This window comes from Pinus tabuliformis, chromosome J (genome assembly GCF_031772625.1).
Source record: "Pinus tabuliformis cultivar Carrire ecotype Pingquan chromosome J, CPIR1, whole genome shotgun sequence".
Taxonomy (NCBI): Eukaryota; Viridiplantae; Streptophyta; class Pinopsida; order Pinales; family Pinaceae; genus Pinus; species Pinus tabuliformis.
Genome location: NC_142295.1, coordinates 775,323,628 through 775,347,600, shown reverse-complemented (window position 1 = coordinate 775,347,600; position 23,973 = coordinate 775,323,628).

Below are 23,973 nucleotides of genomic sequence, written 5' to 3'. Positions count from 1 at the left end.
ACGGCTTACATTATTGGCCGGTAATCAAGCGATGTCTTTCCATGTTCGACTTCAGCGCAATTCTCACATGGATCGACTTGTACTTAGAGTGAAGATCGAACGAGATGGAAGACCCCGGATCTAGTTTCATCCATCCGGGCTGCGATATATATTCAGGAAATATAAAGACATTTGTTATGTACATCATTGCAGCAGATGATCATCCTACTCAAAGGATGATAATTTCAGCAGAGAATTATCAGTCTACCATCAGACGATCGTCTTTTCTATGTACCAAAATGAATTTATAAAGCTGAGCATGGGAATTCCCGCCTCAGCTAGATCATGAAAGCAGAATGAAAAATAATGTATTGTATTGTATTTTATTACAGGGCACCTCTTAGCGATTGAATGAACTTTGGATCCTCCTGATAAAGCATTTCACCCGATAAACGACCTCATACTTTAGGGGGAAACTGTTATAGACATTTTTGTGCCTAACAGCATGGAGCATGAAATGTCAATAATCTGAGGGATCCAAAGTCCCTAAACATGTTGTTCTTACCCTTAGAGGAACAAGGTCAGCAAACCACAGCACTGAAAATCAGTTCTCCACCTGAAAACACTCAAAAACAGGCTATTTCTGGATCATGTCAGCTGCTCCACTGAGCATTTGCGCTGAATGTCAACTGCTCCACTCTGTACCTGCGCTGAATGTCAAATCTAATGAAGGCTACCTGCGCTGGGCGAGATTGGCCAAGTGGCACAGTCATTCTGCAAGGTGTCAACTGCCCAGGAAGCTTCCAAACTGACACTTGGGTCAAGGAATTCACCTTGTGATGAGTAAGAGGGTCTTGATCTCCAAGTGGAAGCAAGAATCTCCAAGTGGACTCAGGAACTGAAGTTTAACTAAAGTGGGAGAGGACACTAGTCAGCTTCATGCCAGTCTCGAGATGACTCATCCCTTTCTCCAAAACCCTATATATAGAACTATCTCATGAGGTCTAGGGAGGCTGGAATTTTGTGCAAGCAAGGAAGTGCTGTTGGTTTGTGTATAGAACTATTGGGTGATTGCTTGAAGGAGGTGAAGAGGAGATTTCTTTCTGCTGGGAGGTGTTGCTGGATTGGGCCTCTTATGGTTGTAACCCTCTCAGAACTTTACTTCTTCCGTTAATAAAGTATTTGAGGTTCTTCTATATGCATGTGTCTTTATGGTGAATATATGCTTGTATATTTGATTTATGCTAATCCCTGAATCGATTATGGATGTATGCTTCTTGTAGTTTCCTTTTCTTGTGCTTTTACAGGATCTTTGTGTAGCTGGGCCGGTGAAAGAGCAAGGAGCTAGGAGCAAGCAGCAAGGAGTGAAGACGGGATCGACTATTAAGCGCAAGATAACGGTTAGTAGATCATCCTTCTCTTCTCTCTCTCGTCTCATAAAGAAGTAATCTTGAATAGCTTTGCATTCAGTTGTTGTTGAGGTACTATCACCCTTAGAGTGGGATAGGGTCATTCCGTATTGGATACTTTTCCCCCCAACAGTAGTCTAGTCTACAAAGACCGATTTTCCCTTTGAACACTAGATTACTGCCATATGGGGGGCAGTATGCCTTTTCATTGTTCCCTCTAGGAGAACAACCATATGAGAGTTCACAACAGAATTTAGGTCAAACTAGAATTACATCCAGTGGTTTGGTGCCAATACTGCCTCAGCAGCCAAGAGTTGTATATTCAATGCAACTAAATCTACTTGCGTCGAATATTCCCACTACGCGAGCTATTGTGACGGTGTCACAAGTACAAGCGCTACCTATTGTATGTCAACCTCAAGTATCTCAGGCCGTAATACAATAGCCTCTTGTCTCAACGACTCAACCACAATCGCCGATTAGTGGCTCCTTAACTGAAGCGACTCAGGCTCAAACGGGTACTATCACCCCTCATCTTGGTCAAACATCCAGTATTGGACAACAGCAAATGGCTTCACAACCATGGCTAGTGCAATATCAACAATCGCAATTCCAACAAGCTTACCAAGGACCTAAGCAACAAAGCTTTGTGGGTAATGGGCAGCCGTATATTCAAAACGGTCACCATCAATCATATCATAATGGTTATGCCCATCAACCTTATCAAAGTTATCAGCATCAAATACATTATGTTGGTATGCAAAGACCCATTGCTCAGGAGATCCCATCTTATCCTGGGTATGCTTCGCCAAACCTAAATCAAAAGTTTCCTTTTGTTGCAACTTTAGAATTACCAGATCTGAATCGGCTAACAAATGATCCAATTGCTTATGCCCCTTGGTGGCCAGCGATTCCTCATAAACTTCCATCAGATATTCCTAAATTCAATGGAAATCTAGGTGAAGATCTGTTGAATCATGTGATGACCTTTCATCTGTGGTGTTCGTCCAACACTCTCAATGATGATTCGATTAGGCTTCGCCCTTTTCAGCGAATGTTAACTGGTCCAGCAGCAAAATGGTACATTGAATTTCCTAGAGCTTCATTTGATAACTTCAGCACCCTTGTCACAACCTTTTGAACCCATTTTCAATTACCCATAAGGTACAAAACAGGAATGGAGATTTTTACCAATTTTAAGCAGACGACAGCCACTCACATATCTGATCATATTCATGAGTGGTAACGTCGTCGTCGAATGGTAATAAAATATGTTCTTGATTAGCTGCTAGCTGAATGGTTTGTTAAGTCATCATTACCTTCTATTATAGAAGATGTGGCTAAGGGGGGGTTGTCACTGAAGAGCAAGTCATTTCTCTGCACAATATCTAGACTTGATTTATACTCAGTCTGGTATGCTCTACGAAAAAATCCCTGATGCTTCTAGACCAGAGTTTTCCGTTCCTCCTCCTCCTAAATAAAACAAAGAATCTCATGCCAGAAATGGCATGATAGGTACTACCAGCACAAAAACCACAAAGGCTACATCTAAGAAAGCCCGTACGGTTTCTAGTCAAAATGCAAATGAAGAACTTCTTGCCTCGGAGGTTAATGTCGTGTCAACCAACAAAGGCAAAGAACCGAAGCAACCAAGGGGCAAGAAGAAAGGGAAAAGCAAAAAGAAGAAACAGGATGATTTGTCTCCTGAAAAATCTTCTGCAAACCCTTCTGGGAAAAAGAAACCTCCTTCACCATGTCACATATGTGATGAAGACCATTGGACGAGTGATTTTCCATATAGAGCTGAGATTAAGAAGTTCTTTAAGAGTTCAAAAACCTCAGCAGTCTTAACGGATCCGTTTCCAAACCAGGAAACCAATCTGGTTGCTAGTGACAATGATTCCCCTTCCCAAGTGCTTATGTTTTCCATTTTGAAATAGCAAAATGATGCTTTGATATCGACAAGGAATAAAGATTATGAGAATCCACAGTTGTTGAACAACAAGGCTGCAGATCAACCTAGTAGTTCGACAACAACTTCAACCAAAGTTGTGCCACCCATCATTCCTGAGCTAACAATAAAGCTGCCAAAGGGAGTAGTACAAAAATCGACATTTAATCCTCGTGCTCGAGCAGCATAGAATTATAATATAGTAGAGGATCTGGCCCAATCGCCGTCCGCTATGTCAACACTTGAAGTACTACAAAATTGCCCATCCCAAAAGCAAGCTCTCTTATCAGCAATAGGTGGGATTGACCCAGCGGATTCCAATCTTGTGGCCTTTAATCATAAAGGATATGAACCTCAATTACCAACTCAACTCGCTTTCCTCATCCAAGTGAAAGCCCTCAACAAAATTGTTCATCGAACAATTATTGATGAGGGGGAATCTACCTGCATTATGTCAATGAGTTGCTGGAAAACTTTGGGATCGCCACCCTTGTCAAGATCATCAATGACATTGAAAGCATTCGATGGATGAACATACACCCCGTACAGGATTTTAAGTAACTTGCAAGTTGAACTCGGGTACAAGATAGTAGAAATTGATGTCGAAGTTATCGATGGAAACCCCGAATACAATATCCTACTAGGAAGGCCATGGATTTATGTTGTGGCTGTTGTTGTATAAACTTACTTTAGAAAGATTGAATTTCCTTTTCAAGGAGGAATTACAATCATTGATCAACAAACGTTTCTCCCCAACAGTTCACAAGTTACAGGAAGCATTCCAATGATCCATGGAAGCTCTCATTCGCTTCAAAATGTTGGAGTAGGCCTACTGAAAGACCCTGCCTTGATGGGTACTTTTGCCCTACCGCCTCCAAGTAATCTAGCGGAAGTGGAAAAAGTAGGAACCTGTAATATGATATCTTCCATTCAGAAGATTTACGAACATTTTGTTAGCATGGATCATCAATAGGTATTGCCTCCAAGCCCAATAGAAATTTTGTAGCAATAAATTTTATTAGCCTTGGCAGCAAACCCAAATCAACACTCATTGAGTGTTTGGGTAGATAGGTCAAAGGAATATGGAACCTATTCAGATCCTTGGTCACATGTACATTCTACAGATGAAGGAATTATTCAGTCAATGATGATAGGAGAGGCACCATGGGAAGATTCCCACCATCGTTCCCATCTTCCAGATTACAATGAAGATTATTCCAACAACCTTGATCATCCTTTAGTTTTTTGATTTTCTATCAAATACTGTAGATATGGTGGATTTCGAGTGAAATCTATCCAATATTGAAGAAACTATTGCCATAATCTCAACCAAACCAGATGTTGTAGAGAATATTCATGTCAACAAATCTTGTTCTTCTTCAGAACTGGAAATATATTACGCTCTCTTTCACGAATTCAGAGATGTCTTTGCATGGTCATATGAAGAAATTCCAGGCATTGACTCGAGCATAGTTGAACACTAAATCAAGATGTATCTAGATGTCAAATTGGTATGACAACGGCTTTGGCAGGTACACACGAAGAAAGTTGTTGCCATCAAGGAAAAAGTTGAAAAAACTTTTACATGCTGGTTTCATTTACTCGGTTACTCTAACTGATTAGGTATCGAATATTGTTCCTATGATGAAAAAGCAAGAAATGATTAGAGTGTTCATTGATTACAGGGATGTAAATCAAGCCTGTCCAAAGGACACCTACCCTACACCCTTCATCGACCAAATAATTGATGAATTCCGGATGCGAAATCTTTTCATTTATGGATGGATTTTCCGGGTATAATCAAATAAATATCCGCTCACAGGACAAGTCGAAGACTGCATTTATATGTCTGTGGGGCACATTCGCATACCGCAAATTACCTTTTAGTTTAAAGAACGCAGGGGAAACCTTTCAGAGGGCTATGAATTATGCCTTCCATGGCATCAAGAACATCGTTCAACCATATCTCGATGATCTTCTGGCTCATTCACAAAAGTGGACTGATCATCCGCAGCATTTGAGAGCTATATTTCTATGTGCCGACACTACAAGATACGACTCAATCCACACAAATGTGTGTTTTGTGTCGGTTTTGGTCGATTACTTGGCTTCGTGGTTTCTAAGGATGGAATTTGACTCGACCCATGTAAGGTTCAGGTGATCATCAATATTCCTCCACCTTCAAATTTGCTCCAAATTCAAAAACTCCAAGGGAAAGAAAACTTTCTGAGGAGGTTCATTCCAAATTACGCCGAACTTTCTAAAGGTTATACACGTCTTTTGAAAAAAGAAGAACCCTTCAATTGGGATCAAGTTGTGCAAGATTCCTTTGATGCTATAAAGGAATCCCTAATAAAAGCATCATTAATGTACACTCTTGATTATCAAAAAGACTTTAACCTGTATCTAGCTGCAGTAGATACAACCATCGCAATGGTTTTAGTTCAAGAAGAAAATGGAATCAAACATCCGATCTACTATTTAAGCTAAAACTTAAATGATACAAAAAGAAAGTACTCCTATGTTGAAAAGCTGGCTCTTGTAGCTATTCAAGCAGTATAGAGATTTCGACACTATATCCTCTTTCGCAAAACTACCATTTTGTCAGATTGCAACCCTATGACTTACATTCTGTCACGTCAGTTACTTGGGGGCCAATATTCGAAATGGATAGCTATTTTGCAAGATTTTGATCTGGAATTTGTAAAATCCAAATCAAAGAAATCCCTGGTTTTCGCGGAGTTACTATGCGACTTCCCATCGTCGTCCAACAATTCAACATCCAAAGCATCAATCGTGGATGAATCTTTGTTTCTGATATCGTCAAGCAATCCATGGTACAGAGATATAATCATCTATCTCCAAACCCAAACATACAATCCTAATACCTCTCACTCTGAACATCGATGTACTAGATACCAAGAAAAAGACTACATGATCATCGGTGATACGCTTTATAGTCACGATATCGATATAGTTCTGTGAAGGTGCCTCACCCATGAAGAGGCCGAAAAAGTTCTGAATGATTGTCATTCAAGGGCATGTGGGGGGCATCAATCTGGTTATGACACAAATTATTTTATGAGAAGGTTACTTATGGAAAACAATGTTCAAAGATTGCATAACCGCAGTCAAAATATGCTATTCTTGTCAAATCTTCAACTGCAAAACCAGAATACCACCTACACCTCTGCATCCAATAGTTGTTGTTGGGCCATTCACCAAATGGGGCATAGGTTTCATGACATGTAACCCCACCTCGGCTGAGGGGCATGGGTATATCATAGTCACAGTTGACTATTTTACGAAATGGGCCGAGGCGATGCCTACATTAAACAACAATGGCAAAACGACTACTCTTTTCTTTTTCAATCATGTAGTCTCTAGGTTCGGTGTTCCGCAAGCTATAGTCATAGATCATGGATCGCATTTCCGCAATCACATGATGGTCGAATTGGCTGCCAAATTAGGATTGTCCCATGATAGTTCTACTCCGTATTATTTGCAAGCTAACGGACAAGTTGAAGCCATCAACAAAGTCTTGAAGCGCATGCTGCAAAGGATGATTGGAGTCCACAAAAGGAATTAGCAGCTAATCCTGTACTCATCCTTGTGGGCATAGAGAACCTCGGTAAGGAATGTGATTGGGTTTACACACTTTTAGCTGGTGTATGGCCTGGAAGATATATTACCAATTTAGTGTGAGATTTCATCTCTCAAGCTCATAGTTGACCTCCTCCCCAGAACTTCAGAGCAAGAGGCTTGTTTCTTGGAACTAATCCAATTGGATGAAACCCGTCGTGACACCGCCTTGGCTAACAAAGCTCATAAGAAATGAGTTAAGGCACAATTTGACAAAAATGTCAAACCATGTGTCTTCTCAGAAGGTGACCTGGTCTTGCTTTACGATGATGAATCTGATAAATTGGGAGCAGGTAAGTTCCAATATTTGTGGATGGGTCCCTACATTTTTAAACGAGTGTTAGCAAAAGGAGCCTATGACCTAGCAGATTACGATGGGATTCCACTGGTGCAACCTCGAAATGGGTTGTACCTTAAACGTTACTATGCTTAACTAAGTGTAGTAACCTCTTTATACGCTTTTGTTACATTTTTGTTTTCTTCAAGCGTGATCATTTTGGTTAGGTAATCCACTTTTGCATTTGTTGCAGATGTTGAACCTATTGGAATCATTTATTGGATATCCCGACAGAGCTAGTCGTAGTACGCAAAACCTATCTTCTGCGGCCTGGGCCATTTTTGATCCAAGCGGCGAGTTAGTGAGTTTTAGAGGAGTATGTATTGGTCGGTCAATGAACAACATCATTGAGTATAGTGTGTTGATATAACTTCTCTCTGATGCCATCGCACATGGCATACGCTTACTTATTGTTAGGCTAGACTCACAACTTGTCATCCTACAGCTTACTGGCATCTATTTTGTTCGGAATCCAACTATCTATCGTATGTTCCTAAGGGTCAGGATTTTGGAAAGAGAGTTTGATTTTATTCAATATCAACACATTTCCAGAGACTTAAACACATTAACTGATTCATTAGCAAATTATGTGTTAGATAGACATTTGGAGCATTTATAAAAGAAAGCATTTCAATCAACATTTTCATCAAGATCATATAACTTAACGAAGATAAAGCTCTGAAAATCAAAAATATATATAACTGTTTATAGTTTGTCAAAATCTTTTGTGTCTAAGACAAAATTGGTCACTTGACCCAAAAACTCAAAAATGCAGGAAAAGCACCCTAGACTAATGGTGCTGGTGATAACAAGTCACCACCTGTGCGATCATACATAAGAGCCTAGTCCATCGGCTCGGCACGCCAATAATATGTCGTTGTAATCTCAGAGGTAACTCGTCGGTCCTCACATCCTGAATACCAAGGGTGAGACCCTCGATCTGATCCTGTAATAATGCAAGGGTCTCAGCTACGTCCAGATCGTGAAGGACAACCCTCCCTACAGCCTCTCCTGCCAGAATGGTAACTACTACCCTCGAGCGCACTAGTCCAATATCTGCACAAATATATGGGTTTGATTAGTCTTGATAACATTTAAAAGACACAAGAACATTATAAAAATGATAAACAGAGATATGGTCAGATATTTTACCTATAGCACCCCACTGCTCGCCATCCGGCAGCACCAAATCTGGGTCACCCCGGAAATCCATCCCAACATATGGATACTCAGCAAAGACCATCTCCTGACGGTCGAACCACTCAAAGAAGGCATCAGAGAATGAAATTTGTGACTAACCAGCATGTCTGGCCATAAGATCGACCCATATCTGCATCTGTGGTTCTGTCGGTACTGGCGATTTGAGTGAAATGTACTGTGGCTCCATCAATGGGATCTTCTCCAAGGCGAAAGTAGTTAGAATAGAACCATAGCCAAAGTTCTTAGATCTTCCATTCTTCACCTTGGTAATCTGTTCTTTTATAACCGGGCGTACTGCATCACACCAGTTGAATACCTTTGGTTCAAGGCATTCCAAGGCATATTGCATATATGACCTGTTGGCCAAATAAAGAGCCGCACTACTAGCCAATCTAGAAAAGGTGAATAAAATAGTCCTCAAGGACCGGTCAGTGACATCTCAGATACTGATCTTGCCATCCCTGCTCGGCTGAGATCCATCTCTACAGAATCGGTGAATATAATCCCTCACAGATTCACCCCCATGGGCGGATCCTGATAGTGAGAAAGGGGCACCACACTTGTTATAGACATTTTTGTGCCTTACAGCTATAAGAATGAAATGTCCATAATCTAAGGGATCCAAAGTCCCTAAACATGTTGTTCCTACCCCTAGAGGAACAAGGCTAACAAACCATAGCAATTCACAGAAGTTCTCCACCAGAAACTGCTCAAAAACAAGTTAATTCAGGATCAATTCAGAGGCTCCACTAGCTGCCTGCGCTGAAATGAAGAGGCTACACTGGCTAGTTGCATTGCAACGCAGGTCGAAGCACTACCAGGGTGCGCTAAGCGGGAAATGACAAATGGCAGGGTCCTTTGTGCGAGGTGTAAAGACTGTGGAAGCTTCCAAAATCTTCCTCCATGACACTTGCCTTGATGAGTTCGACTAAGTGATGAGTAAGAGGATCTTAGTCTCCAAGTGGAAGCAAGAACTGACAGAGGGAGAGGACACTAGTCAGATCTCAAGCTGACTCATCCTCTCCCCAAACATCTATATATGGATCTCTCCTCCATGAGATCCAGAGGAGGCTGGAATTTTTTTATTGCAAAGAATTGCTGTTGGTTTGAGATTGGAATCATTGGGTGCTTAATGCTTTGAAGGGAGGTGAAGAAAGGATTTCATTCGCTGGGAGGTAGATGCTGGATTGGAACTCTTTTGGTTGTATCTCCTCCTGAACCTTGTTATTCATCAATAAATCTATCTTGGTTTCTCCTATATACTGATGTATCTTTGATGTATGATTGCATTAGTATGTTTAGTTTATTTCTAATCCTGAACTAGTTATGAATATGAATCTATGTCTTTGTGTAGTGTTCTCTTCTTGTGATCTTGCAGAAACCTATTGAAGCTGGGCAAGCGAGAAGGCAAGTAGTTGGGAACTCTCAAAGAGAAGAGAAACCGGATCGAGGGACAAACGGAAGACACCGGTTAGTCCATCCATCTCTCTTCATTCTTAATTCATAAAGGAAGAATACTAGAATAGATGTTTCTGTTTGTTGCTAAGGCACTGTCACACCTTAGATGGATAGGATCTTCCTGCATAGGCATTTTTCCCCACAACAAATTGGTGACTCCACTAGGGATATCTGTTTAGTCATTTTATTTGTGTCTCTATCATTGTTTGTTTCATAGAATCAAGAGCAGCAATCGAACTGCATCTGCTATTTTCAGATGCAAAGTAGACAGCTGCTGCTTTGATCCAATCACTGGATTTATCTATGATCTAAACAATGGACTCACAAATGATTTGATGATCCTTTGTGATAGATCTTAGCCCTCCAAATCATCCCTTTGATTGTACCTAATTGATAGCTTTGATCCGGCCAAAAACTGTTGATTTAACTGCAAACCGTAACCCAGAACCCAGAAACAACTCTCGTTTCTGCTTCAGCGCAGACTCTATGAAGAGGTTCTGCATTTCAACATAGGTCCCGTGAAGGCTACGTGCGCTGAATGTCAAAACCTCTATGTTAGGAGTGCGCTGATCAGTCTTTGCCTTGTGCAGCTGTGGTTCTCTGTTTCTTTTAGCTCAGTTTTATCTCTGTTTTTTGCAGCCTGTTATCAGTCAGTATACCTATCTGAAACTCCTTTTCTTTGCTTTAATTCCGCCTCCTTTTGTACAAAAAGACTATGAGTGTTTTTATGTGTTTGTGGCGTCATTTACAGTTTTCCTTTGCAAGAGTGAAATAGTTGACCTGTAGCCCTTGATTCAGATCTGTTAATTTTGATCTTAGGAGAGAGTTCATTGGCTGATTGACAGTTGATTATACGTTTGCTTTTGCTTTTCGTTTGAGTTTGTCTCTTTTAAGTGTCGAAACAAGCATTCATTTCGAAAGTCGTAAAGTGTTGTTTTCTCTTCTACCCTTTCTGATTTCGAAAAAGTAAACTTGTTTGTATTTGTCATTTAAAAGCAAATTCAAAGTTGTACAAAAAGCTTTCTTTTTAGGCATCAATATTAAGAGAGCGGAAAACAAACACCTGCATTGTGCATTTGCATCTTGATAGTTTGCATGCTTGATTTAGGAAAAGTGCATTTAGAGTGTGTTGATTGCTCTTTGAGAAAATATGGTGTCTTTCTTTTCCCTTTGTAGCTAGGATTTTCATTGTTGAAAAGATATAAAAGCTTGCTTATCATCTTTAGACTGCATTTAGGAATTGTATCATACATCTCGTGGTGATCCAAAAAGGAAAACTTCTAAGAAATATCAACCTAAAATAAATTGAATGAACTTAACAATGCTTTGTAACTTAACGCACAACATAGAGGTCTAGGCTAGAGACATGTTCCGGCGTCGTAAAGCCTGGTGACTGTCGATCTCGCTGATTGTGGGTGATTCCTCCTGAGGGACGATAGCGCCAGTACGGATTGTGCTCCCACGTACCGTCGAGTATATATTGGGAGACCCCTATAGTCATAAAACCTTTATCCTTAGGAAGTCGTGTTGGCCGCCCTACTGATTGCAATGCACTGAACACAGCATTCAGGAAGATTGACCACCCGTACCTTAAAAAGTATTCTGCGGTTTTGCGAAAAGTTTGGCACACCCTCTACCTAGAACTCCAGAGCAGTTCCTTTTGGCCTTTTTCAGACTCTATAACGGGAAAATTCCATCCGAGCATTTGTCACTTCGGGCTCGTTAAAACATCGAAGGAGACTAGAGTCATATTTAGATTTTTCTCGACTCTTTAAAATTGAAAAAGCAAGTTGTGTCTAAAGAGTCTAGAAAATTCATTTAATTCGGAAACACACTTTCCCCTTTTGTATTTTGGTTGATCGAGTAATCCGCAATCGTGGAAGAAAGTCAATTGAAACCCCGTCGTTCACGGAGGCTTACAAGTCAACCGTCTTTGTCTCCGGAATCGAAAACAATACGGACAAAGCGAACTCGTTTAACCGGTTCGAAATCTTCTATCAAAGTTAGAACAAGTGTTCCAACAACATCTGAGATTCCAGTTACTCCAAACATTTCTGGAAACCGTGCCTCTACAAAAGAAGTTCAACAGCCACAGAGGGACAGTGATACTGATCCTAGTCTGAGAACAAGCACTTGTGTTACTGAACCAGTTCCAACTGTAACCGGTTCAGAGAGTCTTGTTCTTCAAACATCTGTCGCTGTTGATTCAACCCCTTCTTCGGCACCAGAAATATTTTACGGACCTGACAGTCTTCCCCTTCCACCTGGTTTGATTGCGATAGAGGAAATTGTAGAAGATCCGCAAGCAAGTACTCCAACACATTTTGGAGTCGGGGTCACTCTATTTCCTTCGACATCAGAAGTTAGTCTACCATCAGTGGAAGTTCCTGTAGAATCGCTAGGTAATCTCTTGGATAGACTCAAAATGTCTGAACAACCGTCAACATCTAGGATTGTGTCGAATGACACAGCGATAGCAGAACTCCCTGCCGTCACTCCGACAATGTTTGTCGGCATACCATCTGTCCCGACTAGCTCACAACCGCTAGAAGGAGTCCACCCAGGGACTATTTCGACAGTGTGGTCCATTCCAGTTTGTTCCTCCGGAATAATATCCGGCAACTCTTATGTTGAAACTCGCCAGATTGATCCATTTGGAGGTCAATTTGGGCAATCTAGTCCCCAAGGGCAAACAATCCCCTTGAGTTCCGAATTGCCACCGTAGGGGGGGCAGTATGCCCTTTCATTACCCCCTCCGGGAGGATATCCATACGGGAGTTCACAACAGTATTCAGGTTATACTGGAGTTACATCAAGTGGTTGGGTACCTATGCTACCTCAACAACCAAGGGTTGTGCATTCTATGCAACAATGTGTACCTATGTCGAACATCCCGACCACACCAGCTATTGTGACAGTGTCGCAAGTTCAAAAGTTACCTGTTGTATGTCAACCTCAGACTTCTCAGGTTGTAATGCAACAACCCCTTGACCCTGTGACTCAACCACAATCGCCTACTGGTGGGGCGACACAGGTCCAAATGGGTACAATTACCCCTCACCTTGGTCCAACGGTTAGTATAGCACAACAGAACATGGCTTCGCAACCATGGTTGGTGCAAATACCAACAACCACAATTCCAACAAGTATACCAAGGTTCTGAGCAGTAGATCTTTGCAAACAGTGGACAACCATACATTCAAAACGGTCAAAATCAACCACTTTACGGTGGTCATGTCCACCAACCGTATCAGTCATACCAACATCAATTACATTATGCTGGTATGCAAAGGCCAACTGATCAGGCAATTCCATCTTATCCTGGGTATGCTTCACCTAACCTGAATCAACAGTTACCATTCGTGGCAACTTTAGAGTTACCCGATTTACACCGGTTAACAAACGATCCAATTGCTTACGCCCCTTGGTGGCCAGCGATTCCTCACAAACTTCCTTCAGACATTCCTAAATTTAATGGAAATCCAGGTGAGGACCCATCGAATCACGTGATGACATTTCATCTATGGTGTTCATCAAACACCTTGAACGATGATTCGATAAGGCTTCGCCTTTTTCAGAGGACGTTAATGGGTCCAGCGGAAAAATGGTATATTGAATTGCCTAGAGCTTCGTTCGACAATTTCAGCACCTTAGCCACGACATTCTTAACCCATTTTCAATTACCGATAAGGTATGAAACGGGAACGGAAATCTTAACCAACTTCAAACAGACGACGACCACTCACATATCTGATCATATACATGAGTGGCGGCGTTGTCGTAGGATGGTAAAAACGTACGTTCCCGATCAGCTATTAGCTGAATGGTTTATCAAGTTGTTACTTCCTGCAATAACGGAATATGTGGCAAAGGGGGGAGTCGTAACGGAAGAGCAAGTTATCGCTCGTGCGCAATATCTACACTTGGTCTATACTCAGTCTGGCATGCTCTATGAAAAAATACCTGACGCCCCTAGACCGGAATTTTCAATTCCTCCTCCTCCTAAATCAAACAATGACTCTCATGCCGGCGATGGCGTCATTGGCACGACAAACACGAAATCAACAAAGGCCAACTCCAAGAAGGCCCGTAAGATTTCAGATCAAAATGCAAAAGACAAAATTCTTGCTTCGGAAGTAAATGCCGTATCAGTAGATAAAGGCAAAGAAACCAAACAACCAGGAAGCAAGAAGAAGCAAGACAAAGGGAAGAAGAAGAAACAAGGAGAGTCATCTCCTGAAAAAACTTCTTCAAACCATCCTGGAAATAGGAAACCAAAAAATCCATGTTATATATGTGATGAGGATCATTGGACTGCAGATTGTCCATACAAAGCTGAGCTTAAAAAATTCTTTAAGAATTCGCAAACCTCAGCTGTGTTAACTGATCCGTTTCCAAATCCAGGACAAAATCTGGTTGATAGTGGAAATGCCTCCCCATCACAAGTGCTTATGTTTTCCATTTCCAAGCAACAAAACGATGCTTTGATTTCGACAAGGAACAAAGATTACAGGAATCCGCAGCTGTCGAACGGCAAGGAAAAATATCAACCAAGCAGTTCGACAACAACTTCGACAGAAGTTTTACCACCCATCATTCCTGAATTAACAATAAAACCGCCAAAGGGAGTAGTACACAAGTCCACATTTAATCCTCGTGCCAGAGCAACGCAACATTATAACATAGTGGAAGATTTGGCCCAATCACCGTCCGCTATGTCGACTCTTGAAGTACTACAAAATTGCCCATCCCAAAGGCAGGCTTTGTTATCAGCCATTGGTGGGGTTGATCCTAAGGATTCAGATCTTGTATCCTTTGACCACAAAGGATACGATCCTCAGTTACCAGCTCAACTAGCTTTCCTTATCCAAGTGAAAGCCCTCAACAAAACTGTTCACCGAACAATTATTGATGAGGGGCCGTCTACATGTATTATGTCGATGAGTTGCTGGAAAACTTTAGGATCTCCAACCTTGTCGTGGTCTTCGACAACATTAAAAGCATTCGACGGAAGGACATATACCCCATATGGTATCCTAAATAACTTGAAGGTTGAACTAGGGGGAAAAATAGTAGAAATAGATGTTGAAGTCATCGATGGGAATCTTGATTACAACATCCTACTAGGAAGACCATGGATCTATGCCATGGCAGCTGTTGTGTCGACCTATTTTAGAAAGATTGCATTCCCCTTTCAAGGAGGGATTACGATCGTCGACCAACAAAACTTCCTCCCTAATGGTTCACAAGTTACAGGAAGCATTCCCATGATCCATGGAAGCCCTCATTCGCTTCAGAATATCGGAGTAGGCCTACTAAAAGATCCTATACTAATGGGAACTTTCGCTTTTCCACCACCAAGCGATTTGGCGGAAGTAGCGTCGATAGGTACCTGCAATATGATATCTTCCACGAAGATCTTAGAAGACGATATCGACATGGATCATGTAATGGTTTTGCCCCCAAACCCAATAGAAATTTTGTAGCAATCAATGTTTCTGGCATGGGAGGCGAACCCAAGTCAACGCTCATCAAGTGTTTGGGTAGATAGGTCTAGAGAATATGGTACCCCTTTAGATCCTTGGTCACGAGTGCATGGAACCGACGAAGGAATTCTACAATCAATGTTGATTGAAGGGGAACCATGGAATGATTGCCACCATTGTTCCCTTCTTCCAGATTATGAAGAAGATACTCAAGACAACCTTTATCACCCTTTAGTTTTTGAATTTCTATCAAATACTGTAAACACGGTGGATTCCAAACGAAACTTATCCAATATTGAAGAGACTATAGCCATAAATATCTCAACTAAAGCAAATGTTGTAGAGAATATTTATGTCGGCAAAGGTTGTTCTCCTTCAGAACTGGAAATATATAACGCTCTTTTTCGCGAGTTCAGAGATGTCATTGCTTGGTCATATGATGAAATTCCAGGCATCGACTCGAGTATCGTTGAACATGAAATTAAGATGTATCTCATCAATTTTCCTCCACCTTCGAATTTGCTTCAGATTCAGAAACTCCAAGGGAAAGCAAACTTTCTGAGGAGGTTCATTCCAAATTACGCAGAACTTGCTAAAGGTTATACTCGTCTTTTGAAAAAGGATGTACCTTTTGTCTGGGATCAGGTGGCGCAAGCTTCCTTTGACGCTCTGAAAGATTCTCTAGTAAAAGCATCATTAATGTATGCCCCGGACTATCAAAAAGATTTTAACGTGTATCTGGCTGCAGCGGATATGACCATTGCGATGGTTTTAGTTCAAGAAGTCGATGGAATCGAACACCCTATATATTATTTAAGTAGAAACTTAAATGAAACAGAAAGTAAATATTCTTATGTTGAAAAACTAGCGCTTGCGGCTGTTCAAGCGATACAAAGGTTTCGACACTATGTCCTCTTTTGGAAAACTACCATTTTGTCTGATTGCAACCCCATGACTTATATATTGTCGCGACAGTTGCTGGGGGGAAAATATTCAAAATGGATAGTGATGAGCCCCAAAAATGGACAATTATTTGCGCTCATTCAACCTCCTAATTCGACTTAATCCACCATTCTCATTAGCTTACTGCATGTTTATGATTATATTTATGTTAATAGAGTGAATTTGGTTAGTCATTATGCCAACAAGTCTAATGGGTGCTTTGTGTAGCCTTTTTGGTCAACTTGGAGACAAAATTGAAGGTCTTAATGAGCACTTGGCAGCCAAATTCGTGGGAGAACAAGCTAGAGGATTTGTAGGAAGGTGTCCCCTTCATTTATGGGCCCTTACCTTGAATTCTCCACCATTAGCTCGGAGTTCAAGAGCCACCGAATCAATCAACACAAGGGCAGCCAAGCAAGTCAAGTAGGACTGTTGTTAACTACAAGTCTTGGGCAGCCAAGTCCCTAAATTTTAGGAGGACTGTTGGGTCCTAAAATTGTATAAATAAGAAGGCTTAGGGCCTCATTTGGGTTAGCTAGTTGGTAGTCATTTTTGTAGCTAGTGGTTAGTCATTTTGTAGCTGGTAGTTAGTCATTTCATAGTCTTCTTGTAGTCATTTTGTAATTCGATTTTTAGGCAATAGATTAGTTTTGCTGTCAGCTCATTTTCAAGTTCTCCTTATGTACAGTTTTGATGTAACTCTTCATTCCTTGATCAATAAAGATGAATCCAGCTTTGCACCAGCTCTAAATCTCTCTTAGGAGGCTGTAGCTCTTGGGGTTGGGCCCATCTCAAGCGCCTAGTACCTCCTTTGATTATATTTATGTGTCTTTGCTGCATTCTTAGAATAAAATCTGCTATTTGTATTTAAATCTTGCATTGTTATTTGGATTTCTTTTGATGGTTAAAGTAGCTTCTCATGGTTAGAATAGATTGGTAGGATAATAACAAGAAAAAGGCTACCAAACACCTTGGATCTCACCTCCCCCTCAGTGGAATCATGAGCTGGGACCAACGTGACTTTGCTGCCAACAAAAACGCTGTTTTGCTTTTCCATGCAATTCTTAGTGTTGGAACCCTCTTTTGTAGATGTTGATATTAGTAGTGTTTAAATGCTTCAGTTGATTATTTCTTAGTGGCATAAGTTAGTTCATGCATTTCATTTCGAATAAATTGTTGTTCATTTCCTTTTGTTGTTACTTAGGTCAGAATAGAGTAAAGTAACTAGGTCATAGGTTTTATAAGTGTTTGTGTGTTCATTTTGAAATAACACTATGTAGGGCACCTTCATCACCTCCTTGTTCATCTGAGCCTTGTCCAGATCAGCTCCTCCATCACCAAGTCTGTTTCCTCATCTCCCATCTGCTCTTTTGCCACGTAACCCTACCTTCTTGCCTTTCCATTGCCTAAACCTTCTTTGATGCAAGCTAGACTTCCACACCCTCTCATCAACTCTATCCATCAGTCCTTGGGTCATTTCAAGCCCCTACCCTGCCTCCCTATCCATTCATGCACCTTACCTTACTCACCCATGCTCCGAAATTGCATTACAGAACATCCTGTAGAAATCCCAGAACATCCTATAGAAACCCCTGCAGACTTCCTATAGAAGTTCTTGAACACAGTTGCATGGCATCCAGACTTTGTGAAACTCTCAGGAAAGAATGTTAGGGATCCCTTAGACCCTCTCTGTACCATCCCAACCTTTCCCAAAGCATTTCATCCCTTAATCCATCCTTGCACAGTGGAAAACTAGTTAGAAGCACATGCATGGTAATTTCAACAACTTAAGCAAAAATACAAAAAGATGTTTTCTTCAGATAGTGATAACTTAGACACATGCATTTTACCTTCCTAGAAGTAATGGCATCTCTTCTCGTAGTTTGCATTCTCATTTTTGCATCAGTAGGACTAGTTGGTAGAATTAGGGTTTGCTAGGGTTTGCTAGGGTTTGTATTTCTTTTTGGCTTTCAGTTTCTTTTTGCAATTAGATTAGCTTCCTTCGAGTTAGCTTTCATCCATCAATTAAAAAGCTTCTTCTAAGAGCTCATAGAAGTTGGCTTGAGCCCCTAGCGGACTTGTGCCAACTGACCAAGTGACAGCTGCGGCAAGAGCTAGTACTTGTGCATACAGCACCATCGCTTCCAAGTTTGTTACGAACTATCGGGTTGATAAAATTAAAGAAGGGAGTTCTAGGAGTTGTAGCATTATTGCTACACTACTAGAGCCCACCATCTTTTTGGCGCCGTTGCCGGGGAAGCGACAGAGTATTGGTGATTGTTGCTATTCTTCTATTTTCTACTACAACTTTCTGCTAAGTAGTTTATTTCATTTCCATTCTGCAAAAGTAGCATAGACATTTCCTGCTTTCATAGATTAGCATTTCCTGCTTTCATAGATTAGCATTTCAATTCCGCAATTTCATTTCTGCAAGCGTAGATTAGCATTTCAATTTCGCAAGCGTAGCCTAGCATTTCATTCCTGCAATTTCATTTGAGCAAAATAGATTAGTCCTTTCCTGCTTTCATTTCAATTCCACATTTTCATTTCAGCAAGATAGTTAGTTACAGTTCAATCTATTTTAGTTTTGCAGGTAGAAGTAGAAAAAACAAAAAAATCGACCAAAAATATTTCATTTCATGCTTTGTAGGAGTAGAGATAAGTTAGAAAAATGATTGCACAACACCCCCACTGCTTCACACAGCCAACGTTCTTCTTTGATGGCTGTGATGAAAGAACCCCTGGGTGGACATCAAGACATATCTGAAGAACCTCTAGGGAAGAAGAAGAAGAAACATTCCTCTGAAGCAAATGGCTATAAGCAGAAATGTTGGGAGCAGTCCCTTGTCCAAAGATGAATTTGCAAATCAGATCGAAGATTTCAAGAGTGATATGAGGCAGTTTCTTGCCATGCAACTGGATACCTTGCGGATCCAAAAGAAGCAAGAAGAAGCCAAGAGGGCTTTGGCCATTTTTTGTCCTAGGTGCACTAGTAAGCATCCTAGGAACGAATTTCCAATGGACCCTCTAGAAGTGTGTTTCATCTGTGAAGAATACCATCCTACAGATCAGTGCCCTTCCTTGCCCAGAATCAAAGCTACATATCAAAGAGCCAAGGGAGCCACTGAATCACTCTGTTATATGAACCAAAGGAGGCCACATGGACCCGTACCCTACCAGCAGGAACTACAAGGGACACCCGAGACCTATTATGACCCTTACAAAGCCACCTTCATGCCTTCTTGGGGTCCCCCTGCTCATCCTTCCTGGTCCACTCCTCCTCCTTGGTCATATTCTCCTTGTTCCTTCACAGATCCATATTATGCCCTACCAGTTGCTCATTCATTTCACTCTTATGCTCAGCCACAGCCTCAGTGGAATGCACCTTATCAGGAGTGGAGGCCCTAGTACAACTCTCATCCCGCTCATTTTCCTCCACCACCTGCTCATCCACAACCATCGCCTCCTCCTCCACCAAGGCAACCCCAAATGCCTACCCAACCACAATGCCATCCATCTCCATCTCAATTTCACACCTCCACTCAGCTACCCGTACCACCATTTCCAAAACCATACCATGGAGCAGCTCAACCCAATTGCAAAGTTGAGGCACAACATGTGCAAATGACTCCTCTTTAGCTCAATGATCTTCACCATAGCTCAGGAAAAGCATTACAAAAAAGAGATCATCTTGAAAGCATTGAAGGATCACATCCAGCAAAAGAAGGTTCCAAAGAGGATATCAAAGAACCATGTGTTGCACTTGATGAAGAGAAGAGATCTAAATAAGAGATCGAGAGAGTTCCCTCATGGTTATCATCAAATCCTCCATGTACTCAAGAGAAAGATCAAAAAAAAGAGGAAGATCAGAAGGTCATGATAGAAGGTGACATGAAAAATGATCCAAATCAGCAAGAGGACCAAGGATATCAAAGCTATATTGAGATATGGTTTCAGAAGGTCACTAAGTTGCAGCGGTGCTCTCTTCCTCAGCTATGTTTTGTACTTTCAAAGTCAGATCATTTTGTCTCTGAAAGTTGGATAGTTGTCAAATCATGCATTCTGAGCCTTTACATCATCTTTTCTCTAATCTCGATGTGCACATGGCTCCATTGGAAGTATTCTTATACTTGAAAATGATTTTGTTTTTCAAGTAGGGTAGGGTAGGAAAAAAGAAAAAAAAAAAAAAAAAAGGGAAAAAAGAAAAAGGAAAAAAAAATGAAAAAAGAGGAAAATAGAAATCTAAGGTGAAAACCTCCTCGGAGGTGCCTTAGATTGGCTCATTGATTGAAAACCTCCATGAGGCGGTCAATGGGTTGGAAAAAAAAAGGAAAAAAGAGAATAAGATCTCTGGGTGAAAACCTCCCTTGGAGGCGCCCAGGGCAGGCAATTAGGGTGAAAACCTCCATGAGGCACCCTAGTTGTTTTTCAAAAAAAAAAAGAGAAAAAGAAAAAGAAAAATAAAGCTAATCTCCATTGAATAATTTCATGTTGCAGCAGTGACATTGCAGGTTGCAAGAAGGACGTTTCATGACAGGAGGAGCACTCAAATCAAGGTCAAAGGAATTTTCTTGCCTTCTACAGGAAGCTCTGTATTTCTACAGGAAACATCATGTAGAACCTTTGGACGAGCCAAATCCAATTTCAAAAGTGAATCTAATGGTGGGAATCTGTTGATTAGGCCTACAAGCACTTGTGTGTCCATCCCTTGCCTTTCTCCATCATCTTTTCCACCTCCTTGTGCTTCTCATTGTGCTTCTACAGGAACTTCCTGTAGAAATTGTGGGAAACTAGGCATGCATTTCAAAAAGTGGTTTGGCAAACATGGTAGCTTCCTCAAGGGTTCAGAAGCCCTCATGCAATCTTCCAACAACTCCTCCATCATCTCCATACCTGCATCATAGCCAAAATTCATTTTGTCATCCCATGCAACCAAAATGCAAAGTGCCTTGAAGCAAAAACACATAGAGCAGAATTTGTTTATTCCATAACTTGAAAACCATGCATCCATTTGACAAACCGTTTTATGGGGAATTGTACAAGGTTGATGACAACATGCCTGAGCAGTTTCATGCAATTCCGATGCATGGTTTCCAAGAAATCAACCTCCGTCACCATCAGCCATTTTTGCATTTTCTCCATATCCGTGCATCCGTTTTAAAACATGTTTCATGGGGAGATGCACATGGGTGATAATAGCCTACCCAAGCAGTTTCAGCCGATTCCAATGCACGGTTTCCGAGAAATCGAGCTCTGAAATCTTCAGCCATTTTCCATTTTTCTCGAAATCCGTGCATCCATTGATCACGATTGTGCTATGGGAGATGCATAATGATGATAGAAACATGCTCAGCAAGTTTCAGATCGATCCGCTTTTCCATTTTGGAGAAATGGCGAAAACAAGTTCTGGTTTTGTGACCATGCAACAGCAGCAGCTTGAAGGTGCAGATCTGAACGTGGAAACAATTGCATGCAGCTCAGATCCGGCCAGAGGACACCTGCACAGGGAAAAGAAATCAAGGATTAGCAGCCAAGCCACATGCAATCAGAAAAACTAATCATGCAGCAGCAGAATCAGAGCAGGCAGCAGCAAAAAGCTCACGACAGCCATTCAACTTCAAGGTATGTGACAAACTCATTCTTCTATTGCATAAATTTAATTTGAAAACTGCATGAATTAATGGGATGGTGGAATTAAGCCACGAATGGAATAAGTTTAACCCGACATCCAGTTCTCTAGCACTCCTGAAAAATCACGTAGCATGCGTGGATGAGATTCACGTGGAAGTTGAAAAGTACCGACAATGGTAGATGTGTTGAACTCCAGTGAACAGGGCATCAATTGATTAACAAATAGAAGGGGACTACAGTTCATAATTACACTACAGTGCGGACTAACAGTCTGCATGGGGCCAACGTGCAGTTGGCCAGCTCACCCTCCATCAACGGAAATCTTCATAATGGCTAATCGAACTCTCACCGATGTTGTTTCCAGTTTACCACATTCCTTGCAGCTGCAACAAGCTCCATACCACCTCCATAGTAGCAAACCAATCTTTCTCAACCATTTTTCAGAACCCTCCTGCTTATCGACATTCTACAGGAAGCACTGTTTCGTTCTACAGGAAACGAGAGCCACCTACAGGAAGGCGTCTACAGGAAAGGCAGAGAACAGCTCTGCGGAAGGAAAACCCAGAATTTTCGTTGAATTTGGAGCTCCAGACGAGATACTGTGATTGTCTGCATGAAAGCTTGGGTTGCAAAACCTTGATATCAATTGGAGGATGACCTTGAGAAAGGGGTCTATCACCATATTGTTGGCTTGTTTTAGATGTTGTCACTAATTTCAGCAGGACCAACAAATACAAATGGCCTATTAACATTTTGGGAACTTTATCACTTCCTTTTCAAGAAAAATATCACAATTTCAATTCCTTTACTTCCTATTTCATAAGAAGGCATTCTTGCACCTTTGATGCTGAAAATTTGAGGATGTCCAGTGTTTGGTCTTCTTTAAGTTCTTCGATGTTTCAAGTTTGAAGTGAAAAACCGGTTATCAAGCATCCAAAGTATTAGAAAGATGACGGTTGATGATGAAAATTCAGTATATGTTGGTGGCCTTCCATATGATTCTACTGAAGATTCCATTCAAAGGGCCTTTGAGATTTATGGCACTATTATTGCAGTAAAGGCTCTATCCAGATATTCATATTCCAGATTTGCCTTATCATGCATCCTTATCCGAGATAGTTGGGCTTCTACACATGTGAATTTGACATCAATACACATCTCTTCTCAAAACGATTATTGCTTATAAATGGGAGTTTTTTTGCTCTAATATCGCTTTTCGTCCAGCAACATATGGCTTATCTTTATTTAAAACGTGGTACTTCTGGGCTTTCATCGATATATGTATACTTCATTACTGTTGTAATTGTGCATTATTGGGACTCTATTCTCGGCTTGAAGAGTGCAACGGTGTTATTGTTGGACCTAATCAGATATTGGTCAGGTCCACTGGTGGTCCCTGGTGCCAGACCTAATATCAAAGGCATCATACATTGCGTTATAAGAAATTATGAAGGTGCCAATGTTTCAGGAAAACTTGGGCAGCAGACCTAATTGTCAAGCTTTATTGTTTATGATCATTACTGTCTGGATTGTGATAAATTCTATGCGGAGAGCCTGATGATTGTGAATGACCGAGAGTTTGGGGGTAAATGCTATGGATTTGTCACTTTCACTAATCCCAGAGCTGCAGTTAATGAAATCAATGATATGGATGGAAAGGCAATTGGTGGGAGGACTGTAAGAGTGAATGAAGTAAAGAGTAAGTCATCAAGGGCTACATTTACTCGAGAAAATCACTTTAGGGACAGGATCAGAGATAGAGACAGAGACAGATATGAAGACAGAGAGCAACAAAGAGAGCGTGTTAGAGACAGAGTCTGGAAACGGAGCAGCAAAGGGAGAAATCACCTGAGATTTTGGCGAGGGAGGCGGTAGCAGTGCTAGATGCCCTAAGCACATCTCCAAAGCAAAAAGGGAAGCAAAAAAGGGAGCCTTCCA